This window comes from Coffea eugenioides, chromosome 3 (assembly GCF_003713205.1).
Source record: "Coffea eugenioides isolate CCC68of chromosome 3, Ceug_1.0, whole genome shotgun sequence".
In the NCBI taxonomy this organism is placed as follows: domain Eukaryota; kingdom Viridiplantae; phylum Streptophyta; class Magnoliopsida; order Gentianales; family Rubiaceae; genus Coffea; species Coffea eugenioides.
Genome location: NC_040037.1, coordinates 20,696,861 through 20,708,737, shown reverse-complemented (window position 1 = coordinate 20,708,737; position 11,877 = coordinate 20,696,861). Strand labels below are relative to the sequence as shown.

The window sequence follows — 11,877 nt, the reverse complement described above, 5'->3', positions numbered from 1 at the left end:
TCTCTTCGTCCTTCGTTGGTTCACTTTTCTCAATTTTTCGGTAATTAATTGAATGAATTCAATTAAATCACGCGAAATCAACACGATGAAGAGCGGCTAGTTTTCTCCTCTACCCAACGGTCGACGCGAAGGCGCGGTACATAATATCTATGAGATCTAATCGAGTCTTCATTATTTCTTTCAACTTGTCGCTATTCGTGCGTTTTCTAGATTAATTGTTGATGGTTATTTTATTAATTGAGTATCAACGGTCGGATATTTAATTTAATAAAATAGCCTACTGTCACGTTAATTAAATTGAATCCGTAATTATTCGTTTCGTTGACAACTAGTGGCAACCACCATAATTGATTTTATGTTGGGGAAATGTAAGATCTGGTTTAAATAAACCCTCTTAGCATGTTTATTGGTTAGGATTGGGTTTTTTTTAGTTTTAATGCAATTGGATAATTAAATTCCTACGGTCGTACCTAGGGTTATTTTCTAGTTAGAGAAGCAGTCAATGGTCGTACCTTGACTGTCGAAAAAATAAGAAAGAACTGGTTGTCAGAACTTATTGATAACTATAACCAACCTAGTGACGAATGGATGAAATATCTTTGTATCGATGAACATTTAATTGGACCGTGCCAGAAAAGTTGATCATTTGAGTAGAATTTTATTAATTGCTATTTTTAAGTAAATTGTACTTGGTGAGTTAGCTTTTGAATTTTGTTATTTTTATTTTTATTTTCATCGCATTAATTATCCCCCAATTTTATTCTATTGACTTTGAAAGAAATAACTTCCTGCCCGTTCCCTGTAGAATCGACTCTACTTGCTATTGTATGCAAATTTAATATTCTTATAGACAAGTCTGGTATATCGGATCAAGCAAACCTTTCGGGAACAGGGTGAATCAAGTAACTCATTGCACACTTAGGGTTCCTACTCTAGTACTTGAATTTGTTCTATAATTAATTGTGGTGGTAATTGGGACTTTTTAGTAATTATTATTGTACAGGTTCGGCACCTGTCAATTTTTGGCGCCGTTGCCGGGGAACGGTGTTTTGGTTAATTTTGTTTTTTTTAAGTTATTTTCTCTGAATTTGTCTGGCATTTTTTCTAGTTTATGCCTCGTTTTTCTTGTACAGACGAATTGATTTTCGATCCAGAAGTAGAGAAGACTGCACGCCAAACTAGAAAAGAAACTAGACAACTCAGAGAGGAGCAATCTAGCACTGCATCTCAGAGACTGAATCAAAAAGTCGAGTCAACAAATTTGAGTGGTGAAAATTTAAGTGACCCAGGCCAAGAGGACGTCCCTATGGCGAATGCAAGAACACTAAGGGAGTTGGCTGCTCCTGAATTGCCCCAACAACCTTTGTGCATCATATTTTCAATTTTGGTTGAAAATACCTCATTCGAATTGAAGTCAGGATTGATTCACCTCCTACCCACGTTCCATGACCTCTCAGGTGAGGAGCCTCATAAACACATCCAGGAGTTCGATGTGGTATGCTCCAGTATGAAACCTCTAGAAATTACTGAGAAGCAGATCAAACTCAGGGCATTTCCTTTCTCCCTCAAGGATGCAACAAATGATTGGTTATACTACCTACCTGCAGGTAGTATCACAACATGGGCCAAACTTAAGAAGAAATTTTTGGAAAAATTCTTCCCTGCATCCCGGGCTGCAAGTCTAAGGAAAGAGATATGCAGCATTAAACAGTACCCTGGAGAATCCCTATACGACTGTTGGGAGAGGTTCAATAAGTTGTGCACTAGATGCCCACAGCATCAAATTAGTGAACAACTATTGATCCAATACTTCTATGAGGGACTCCAAGCGTCCGATAGGAGTATCATTAATGCTGCGAGTGGGGGAGGGTTGGCGAACAAGACACCAAGGGAAGCATGGCTACTTATTGAATCAATGGCGAAAAATTCTCAACAGTTTGATTTCCGTGAGAGTAACCCTACCCGTAGGGTTAATGAGGTAGAGACGTCGTCCATTCAGCAGCAGTTATTGGAGCTGACTTCCTTTGTTCGACGATTAGCTGTGGGAAATGGGCACCAAGCAAAGGCCTCTGGAATCAGCACAAATATGGACCACCCCACTGACTCATACCCTATGTTGCAAGAGAATGGGCTGAATTAGTGAGCATGGTTGGAGGCGTGCCCGCGCCCCGTAAGCAGTACGACCCATACTCCAACAAGTACAATCCGGGTTGGAGAGATCACCCCAATTTTAGCTATGGTAATAGGCCACAGAATTCATTCTCCAATTGCCCACCAGGATTTTAGCAACCTTGGCAACAAAAGTCTCAACTCTCGTTCTCCAACTCAGGAAGTTTCTTGGAGGAGATTGTCAAGAACTTGCCCACGACTATCACTCAGCTCCAGCAGGAGACTAGGACCCTAGTCGCGAGCACTACTCAATTCCAGCAGGACATCAAAGCAGGCATGAAAGACATGGAGACTCGAATGAGTCAAATGGCAACAGCCATTAATCGTCTGGAGTCCCACGTTTATGAGAAATTGCCATCACAACCCGTGGCAAATCTCAAGAATGTAAGTGCCATGACATTAAGGAGTGGCAAAGAGGTAGAGGGACCTAAGTTGGTAAATTCGAAAAGCAAAAGTGAGGAGAAGATAGAAAAATATATTGAAGAAGAAGGGCACATTCATAGAGACCCTAAGATAACTCTTGCTCCATCAATTCCTATTAAATCTAATTTATCTCCTTTTCCATGCAGGTTAGAGAAATCTAAGAAGGCGGAGAAAGAGAAAGAGATCCTGGACGTGTTCCGAAAAGTGGAGATCAACATCTCTTTGTTGGATGCAATCAAGCACGTACCGAAATACGCGAAATTTCTCAATAACTTGTGCATCCATAAGAGAAAGTTGAGAAGGGATGAAAGAGTAGCGGTAGGAGAAAATGTATCAGCCATACTCCAAAGAAAACTCCCACCCAAATGTGGGGATCCAGGTATATTTACCATCCTTTGTAAGATAGGAAATACACCGATCAGGAGAGCTATGTTGGATTTATGGGCGTCAATCAACGTGATGCCAAAAACCATTTATGCGTCCCTGAATCTTGAGCCATTAAAAGAAACGGCCATTATAATCCAACTAACCGACCGCACCAATGCCTACCCAGAGGGGCTAGTTGAGGATGTTTTGGTTCAGGTAAATAAATTAGTCTTTCCCATAGATTTTTATATCCTGGATATGGGAGATGAAAAGTCGTTAAATCCGTCACCTATTTTGTTAGGTAGATCGTTTCTTAGCACTGCCAGGACTAAAATAGATATGAATGAGGAAACTTTATCAATGGAGTTTGATGGCAAAACTATAAACTTTAATATTTTTTAGACGATGAAGTACCCAAAGGAGTCTAACTCAGTTTTTGCATTGAGTGTTCTTGAGCCCATTGTACAGGAAACTTTCGAATTGGATGGTGAAGACGCACTGAAAATGACATTGGTCAAGCATCTCGAGTTGGGAGTAACTCCTAATGTGGACATGAGGGATGAGTTACACCATGCAGTTGAGCCTTACATTCACTTCCAACCATCCCTCCAACGTATGAGTTTACTTCTCTTTTTATGTCAGAAACTCATACAAAATTATTGCCATCAGTTGTGCAGGCACCGGAATTAGAATTAAAGTCTCTCTCGAGACATCTGAAGTACGCATTTCTGAAAAATCGAGAGACGCTTTCGGTAATCATTTCCGCACACTTATCTCCAAGTCAAGAGGAAAGACTGATGCGACTCCTTAGGGATCATAAGGAGGCGATCGGGTGGAGCATAGCAGATATCAAAGGGATAAACCCGTCCATATGCATGCACCGGATAAGGCTCGAGGATGATGCGAAACCAGTAAAACAGGCACAACGGAGGTTGAATCCCCTGATGATGGAAGTTGTAAAAAATGAGATACTTAAACTCTTAGAGGTGGGGATTATCTTTGCTATTTCGGACAGTCCTTGGGTGAGCCCCGTCCAAGTGGTCCCGAAAAAAGCAGGAGTGATTGTAGAGGAGAATCAGGAGGGTGACATGGTTCCGATTAGGAAAGCTATTGGCTGGCGTCAGTGCATTGACTACCGGAGGCTAAATTTTGTGACGAAAAAAGACCATTTTTCTCTCCCTTTTATTGATCAGATGATAGAAAAATTATTTGGTCGTATTTACTATTGTTTTTTGGATAATTTTTCAGGGTACTTTCAGATCGCGATAACACCAGAGGACCAGCAAAAGACCATGTTCACTGCCCATTTGGTACGTTTGCTTACCGTAGGATGCCTTTCGATCTTTGCAATGCTCCAATAACTTTTCAAAGGTGCATGGTAAGTATTTTCTCAGAATATATAGAAAAAATAATCGAGATGTTCATGGATGATTTTAGCGTATACGGGGATAGTTTTGATGACTGGTTTGATAATCTAGTTTTAATTCTGAAAAGGTGCATAGAAACTAACTTGGTTCTTAACTGGGAGAAGTGTCACTTTATGGTAGAGTATGGTATTGTCTTATGGCACGTTGTATCGGCTAAAGGAATAGAGGTAGACAAATCTAAAATAGATCTTATTTCTGCTCTACCTTACCGTGTATGTGTACGGAAAGTACGTTCCTTTTTGGGTCATGCAGGATTTTACAGGAGGTTCATCAAAGACTTTTCAAAGATAGGAGCACCCCTGTTCAAATTGCTGCAAAAGGACATGACATTTGATTTCACCCATGAATGCAAAGTGGCCTTTGATAAATTGAAGGAGTCGTTGACGTTACCGCCCATCATTCAACCCCCAGATTGGAGCCTGCCGTTTGAAATAATGTGTGACGTGAGCGATTATGCCGTAGGGTCCGTGTTGGGACAGAGAATAGGCAAGGCGGCGCACGTGATCTACTATGCATCGAGAGTATTGAGCGGAGCCCAACTTAATTACTCCACGACGGAGAAGGAATTACTGGTTGTTATTTTTGCACTAGAAAAATTTAGATCATATTTATTGGGTGCTAAAGTAATTATTTTCTCTGATCATGCAGTCTTGAGGTACCCGTTGGCGAAAAAGGACGCAAAATCAAGGCTAATCCTGTGGATCTTGCTTCTGCAGGAGTTCGATCTAGAGATCAAGGACAGGAGCGGAGCCGAGAATTTGGAGGCTGATCATTTGAGCCGGATGCTCACAAATAAGGAGGATCTGCCGTTGAGAGAGTCATTTCCCGAGGAGCAATTGCTAGCCATTGATTTATCGGTACCCTGGTATGCTGACATTGTAAATTTTTTGGTAACGAATCAATTGCCTTCAGGTTGGCCAAAGGCGAGGAGAGATAAGTTAAGAAGTGACACCAAATATTATATTTGGGATGACCCTTACCTGTGGAGGCAATGCTCGGATCAAGTAATAAGGAGGTGTGTAAGTGCCGGTGAGTACCATTCCATTTTGACTTTTTGTCATTCATTTGCATGTGGGGGGCACTTTGGGCTAAAACGAACAGCTCGTAAGTTGTTAGAAAGCTGTTTTTATTGGTCTACTCTTTTTAAGGATGCATATTTGTTCTGCAAATCTTGCGATAAGTGTCAAAGGGTAGGAAATATTTCTCGTAGAGACCAAATGAGTCAGACCCCTATATTATTTGTTGACGTTTTCGATGTCTGGGATATAGATTTTATGGGTCCCTTTCCCTCATATTTTGGATTTTATACATTCTCTTTGCTGTCGATTATGTTTCCAAATGGATGGAGGCAAAGGCCACCCAGACTAATGATTCGAGAGTGGTTACAAAATTTATTAAATCTAACATTTTTGTCCGTTTTGAAATGCCAAGAGCTATAGTCAGTGGCAGGGGCACCCATTTTTGCAATAAAACGATTGCGGCTTTGTTTCGTAAGTATGGCGTGTTCCACAAAGTGTCCACTCCCTATCATCCACAAACGAGTGGTCAGGTCGAAGTATCGAATAGGAAGGTTAAATAAATTCTGGAGGAAATGGTGCGGCCTGATAGAAAAGACTGGAGTTTGAAGTTGGACGATGCTCTTTGGACTTACCGCACCGCGTATAAGACGCCGATTGGAATATCTCCATACAGATTAGTCTTTGGGAAGCCATGCCACCTCTCTGTGGAATTTGAACACCGAGCATTTTGGGCGCTTAAGCGGTATAATATGGATCTTATGGATGTCGGAGGACATAGAAAACTCCAATTACAAGAGTTGGAAGAACTAAGGAATGAAGCCTATGAGAATTCAGCAATTTATAAGGAGAAGAGCAAAATCTTCCGTGACCAACAAGTCTCAAGGAAGTCATTTGTCGTAGGGCAAAAAGTTCTCCTTTATCATTCAAGACTTTAAGTTTTTTCCGGATAAGTTGCGTTCGCGTTGGATTGGTCCATTTGTCATTTCTAATATCTTTCATTATGGTGCAGTGGAAATCTAGATTCTGAAGACGGAGAAGAAGTTCGTAGTCAATGGTCACCGTCTTAACCCTTATTATGAAGGGTTTAATAGTGAGCAAGTGGAGTTATATCTCTTGATAACCCAAGTCGTGAGGTCTAAACAGCTGATGGCCGTGTCTAACCAAAGATATTAAAGAAAGGCGCTGCTTGGGAGGTAACCCAAGGATTACAGTATCAGTTGTGGTCATTTTTCATTACTTGGCCATTTTTCAGTTCTATTTTTCTATTTTGATTGTTTTGGTGGTGATGAACAGAAGACTAGGGGTTCCAAGACGTGCCCACGCCCTGGAAGGAACTCTTTTGGACTTTGTCAAGATGCGACGGTCAGAAAACTACAGCCTCCAAGGCGCCCATACCTTCCAACCCTTCGGATAACGTAAGTAAAAAAAAAAAAAAAATTTGACCAAAACCCTACTTTTCCACTTTTTCTTCTTCTTTGTCTGATCTTGCCCGATGTCTTCCCAATTTATTTTGTCTACGTTTGAGTACTTTTTCTTCCTTTTCTTGTCGCCGTCCGCTGCCACCTTCGAAGATCCGCCGCCCGCCGCCACCATCATCGTCGCTATCCGCTGCCCACCTTTCTCTCTCTTTCCATCGCGGGCTCCATTCTCTCAACCTGTGCGCACGCAGCAGTGGCCCAACAGACCCATCTCGCCGCCGCCTAGATCTGCTGACACAGCCGTTCATCCGCCGTCGCGTAGCCGACGTTGCTCGTCAGCCGCGCGCGCGACCCCCAGCAGTGCGCACCCTCTGCGCACAACTCAAACACGCGACAGCCTACCCGTGCGCGAGCATCGCCCCAGCGCGCGGACCCCCCCAGCACACGCCTAGTCCTTAGCAGCCGCACGAGTGCGCTGCTCTAGCCCACAGGCAGCCCTACCGCGCGCGCCTTTGCTTCCGTGTGCAGTCGAACTCCTGCGGGCGCAGTAGTGCATGCGAGTCCAGCCTTCCGCAGCCTAGCAGCGCGCGCGCGTCTTGCCGGTTCGCCGTATGTCCCTCCCACGGTCAACTCTAGCATAGGAACAAAAGTGGTACCCCTATCTCTCTCTTTTTGCACTGGTGACTTAGATAGGGGACTTTTTATTGCTGAATTTTTGCTTCTTATTGGGTTGACATAATTAGTAGTTTTATCGGGGGACCATTTGATTGCTATCTGAAAGTGAGAGATCTCATATCTACCTTTTATTTATTATCTATCTTGGGGGGAGGCATCTGCGGGCTCTGGTGAATCTGATATTTGGTACAAGTGGTCAGTAACTCGCCGGTTGTTGACTATTATTAACTGATATTCCAATTTGTGGGGTGTTGGATCTATTTCTTTATTGTTGTCTGCCAAGTGACGCCAGTGGGGTATTTTTGTGTTTGTTGCCTTGTCGTTGTTTGGTGGAGTAATTGTGGTCCCTCTTTGCTATTGGGCTTATGCATATTGAGTAGTAATTGTTGATTGTGGTCCCCTGTCTTCTTTTGGTGGTTGACTGTGGTCTTTGTGCTTATTCTGGAGGGAGGAAATGTATCTTCAAAACTTATTTGGTACCAATCACATTAATTGTAATGCCCAATAAAGACCTTTCGAAGAAGTCACGAATAAATGCAAAAATATGAGACTCTAAGAAAAGAAAAGGAAAGTAATAAAAATAATCATAATGATACAAATATACATGTTCTAAAGGAATGCATCATGTCGGGTACGGGGAACTAATGTTCGTGACTCAATTTTTCCTTTAACAGAGGGAATATGAGCGTGTTAAGGTTAGAAAACCAAACTCGTCCATATCCCATACTCAAGGGGTTTTCCCTAATCTAATCAAGCAAATGTACTAACCTATCTCTAATATTTCCTATATGAAATGCAAATTTAATGTCATGTCTCACACATAAGATTATATAAAATAGGAAAAATATAAATATAGGAGGGAATACGGGATAGGGGATATATATATACAGAGGAAATGAGGGGAAAGAGTTATATGTATAAGGGGAACATGCGAACATGATAAAAAACCTTAGAAAGTAAAATATGCATGAGATGAAGTGATTTTACCACACGATCATGATCTAACGCTCGTAGGGCTCCTAAGGGTCTAGCGTTGGACTAACCCCCATCTATGAATTCTCACTAGCATTGGACTAGTGAAAAAATCAGAAAAAGCGCCACAACTAGCGTTGGACTAGTGTGATATCGAGAAATGGATCACAACTAGCGTTGGACTAGTGTGATAACATGTTACATATTAATTATTACTAAATAAATCATGTAAAGTTTAATAAAATCAAATAAACACATAAATCACATAAAACACATAGCATATAGGCATGATATCTAGATGCAAATCCTAAGAAAGCGATAACACATAGCACATAGACATGCAAAAATATACAAAAAAATGAATAAAACCCTGACTATTACATTAGGGGGCCCTAATTACAATCTAAGGGAGGAGAGGAATAAAAAATAAATGAACTCCTAACTATTACATATCCTATCTAAATACAGATCTTGAACCCTAACTATTACAACTCGGCATTTAAATGCCTTTTAAATAATTAAAATGGAATAAATATTGAAAAATTGCAATAAATAAAACATACAAAGAAACGAAATAAAACATTCAAAAGGCATGTAACTAAACACATAAAATCACATAAATGCACATAGGGTCAAATAAAGTGAAAATAAGGGATAGAGTGTATCTTCCTTCAGTTGGGACCCTAATGACACGAATTTACTTATTTTTCCTCCAAAAACAAAGAAAATGTCAAGGCATCACAAATAATCACGTAAATACGAAATTGAATCAGTAAAAGCATTAACTAAACAGCCCATATTCACAAAATTAGGACTCAATTGAAAGGAAAAAGAAAGTTTGAGGGGTCAATTTGATTGATTTTTCCCATTGTTTGGTCCATAGTAGAATCAGACAAAGAATAAGGGGTTAGAATGCAATTATTGGAAGATTTTCATGCAAATCCCATGCAAACCACGAAGGAAACAAATCTCTGCCACTTATTTTCTATACTTTAGAAATCTTTCTTTTCTTCCTCAACCATACTCATGCAATTTCCTCTTTCCAACATAAGATTAACAAACTAGTTAGATGACAAAACTCATTTGTGGGCTATCGTGGAAGAAAAGAAAACAGGAAAAGAATGCAATAGCTTTTTGTTCTGCTGCAATTTTTTTGCAGCTTCAACTCACGTGGCATTCGTACCAAAACATCTACAGCTTAGACCAAAAGAAATGAACTCACTATCAATCATTCAATTACCTCTTTCAAACATCAGATTAACTAACAAATAAGGTAATGAAACCAAATCCACCTGGTGGTAGCAGAACATAAGAAAGCATAAAGTTCTCACGGCAAAAATAGAAGACATTTCCTGAGCTACTGATTATAGGAGGAGAACCAGATTATAGGAGTGAAATGATAAGAAAAGGGAGAACTATCAGACATTACCCCATCTAACACTGCAAGTATACTCACACTCAGACATTGACCTCAAAGTGAGAGGAAATGGGAGAGACTATGCATATTCAGAATGGAAAAAAAAAACACATCTTGAGCTACTGATTTCAGCTGAAGTAACTAGCAAACACAAGTTGCTAACTTCGGCTGAATCACAGCCCACTCCTGCAACAAGGTTCTGCTATGACTTTGCAGCTCAACCCATGCAAACTTTCATTTCCATTTTCATGGCAACAGACACCCAAACATCAAACAAATTTTTCATTTTTAAGTCAAGCTCATTAATCAAAACCTACTAAACTTCATCCTAGTATTGTTAGCAGCATGTAGATGCATCTATCCATTCCCAACTAACATCTTTACCAAGCATCAAAACCTTGCTCTTAAGCCAGAGAAACAACAACATTCAACGTCCAAACATACCAAAATCAGTCCCAAAATGCAATCTTTTCTCAAAAATTTTCTTCTTCAATTCATGGGTTTTTAATATAATCTCTTTTTGGGTTCATTCAGCATCCACAACCTAATAATAAAGTCTAAACGACAGATCCAAACAAATCCTAAGCATTAACATGCTTAACATACAAATAAATAGCAAAAGACATCATCTTTGAGGCTGTAAAACACAAAACCAACGCAAGGTAAAAGCAAACAACAACCCACGGGATGATGGAGAATATATTTACAAACTTCGAACAATTAGAAACTGATCGAGACTCCTCTCACAGAAACCAGAAATGACATCTTAATATTAAGACCTAAACACCAGGAAAAGGCAAGAGCTTTTACTGTAAGAAAGGAAAAATTGGCAGCAGACCAAGTTGATGCCCAAAGCTATGCCCTTCCGATGCCGTTTCTTCCCTTCGCCGCTGGTTTTTTCTTTCCGACGCCCTTTTACTTTGTCTTCCCTTACTCTCTTGGTTTTCTTCTTCTTAAAAAACCTTCACCTTCTCTTAATCTCTCCTTCTTTATGTCTCCCGTAGCTTTCCTTTTTCTTGTTCTCGTTCTTTCCCCCAAGCCCGTAACTCTCTCTGTTTTTCTATAGTTCTTTCTTTTCTCTTGGCCCTCGAAGCTCTATTTTCTCTACCGTCACTCCAGATTTTCTCTAAAACCTTCCTTCAGCCGTCATATTTGCTTCCCCTTTTCTAAAACCTCACTGCCTCTTCCTTTTAAACCCTCCAACCCTCGGCTGGACGATGCAGATGAACTCCATTTTTCATCTATTTTTTAAGCCGTTTGATGATTCTTGGCAAACAAGAATTTAGCATTTCTGGATGGAGGCCAAATGGCCTGTACTACGGCAATCCAATGGAGGTAAAAAAATGAAGAAGAACGGATAAAAAACGCAACTCCATTTCTGATATTGGCCGAAGCAAAGAATTGAAGGAAATGGCGTTCTCTTTTTTTTTAAACTTAATTACCAACAATAATAAGGAAATAAAATTCATAACAACAAATTGAAATAAAACAACAGCAACAGAAGTCAAATAAAATGCTAAAAATAATTTTTGAAATTGATGATTTTTCCTTTTATTTTTTAACTAGATTTCAATTAATTTAAGTAAACGAACAGTATTAATTTATAATTGAGGCTAATTTGCAACAAAATTTCCATAAATTGAATCTAAAAAGATTAAAGCATATTTTTGTGAATAATTTTTCTTTTTTTGATAAATTTTAATACTAAAAATGTATAAAAATAAAAATTAAGCCACTAATTAAGCAAGAAATGAATAATAAACGAATTTAATCAATAAAAATGAAAATAATAACAAATAAAGCTAAAATAAAAAAAAATTGGTATCTAAAATGCTAAAGAAATGTTTAAAATAAAATCATGAAATTAGTAAGTAAAAATAGCTGATAATTAAAACAAAAATAAATTAAAACAAAAAAATAATAAATAGAATAAAAATAAAAATTTGGTGTCTACAATTTTAACCAAATCTCTAATTTTTTTCTCTGATACC

The 11,877-nt window shown here is 39.4% G+C and overlaps 1 non-coding gene across 1 annotated transcript; it reads right to left on the bottom strand.

Moving 5' to 3' along the window:
- Window positions 1-1,678: 1,678 nt before the first annotated feature.
- Window positions 1,679-1,785, bottom strand: LOC113767192. The gene has a single exon (XR_003467912.1). It is a non-coding gene; the product is annotated as a small nucleolar RNA R71 (small nucleolar RNA).
- Between the last annotated feature and the right edge of the window lie 10,092 nt (window positions 1,786-11,877).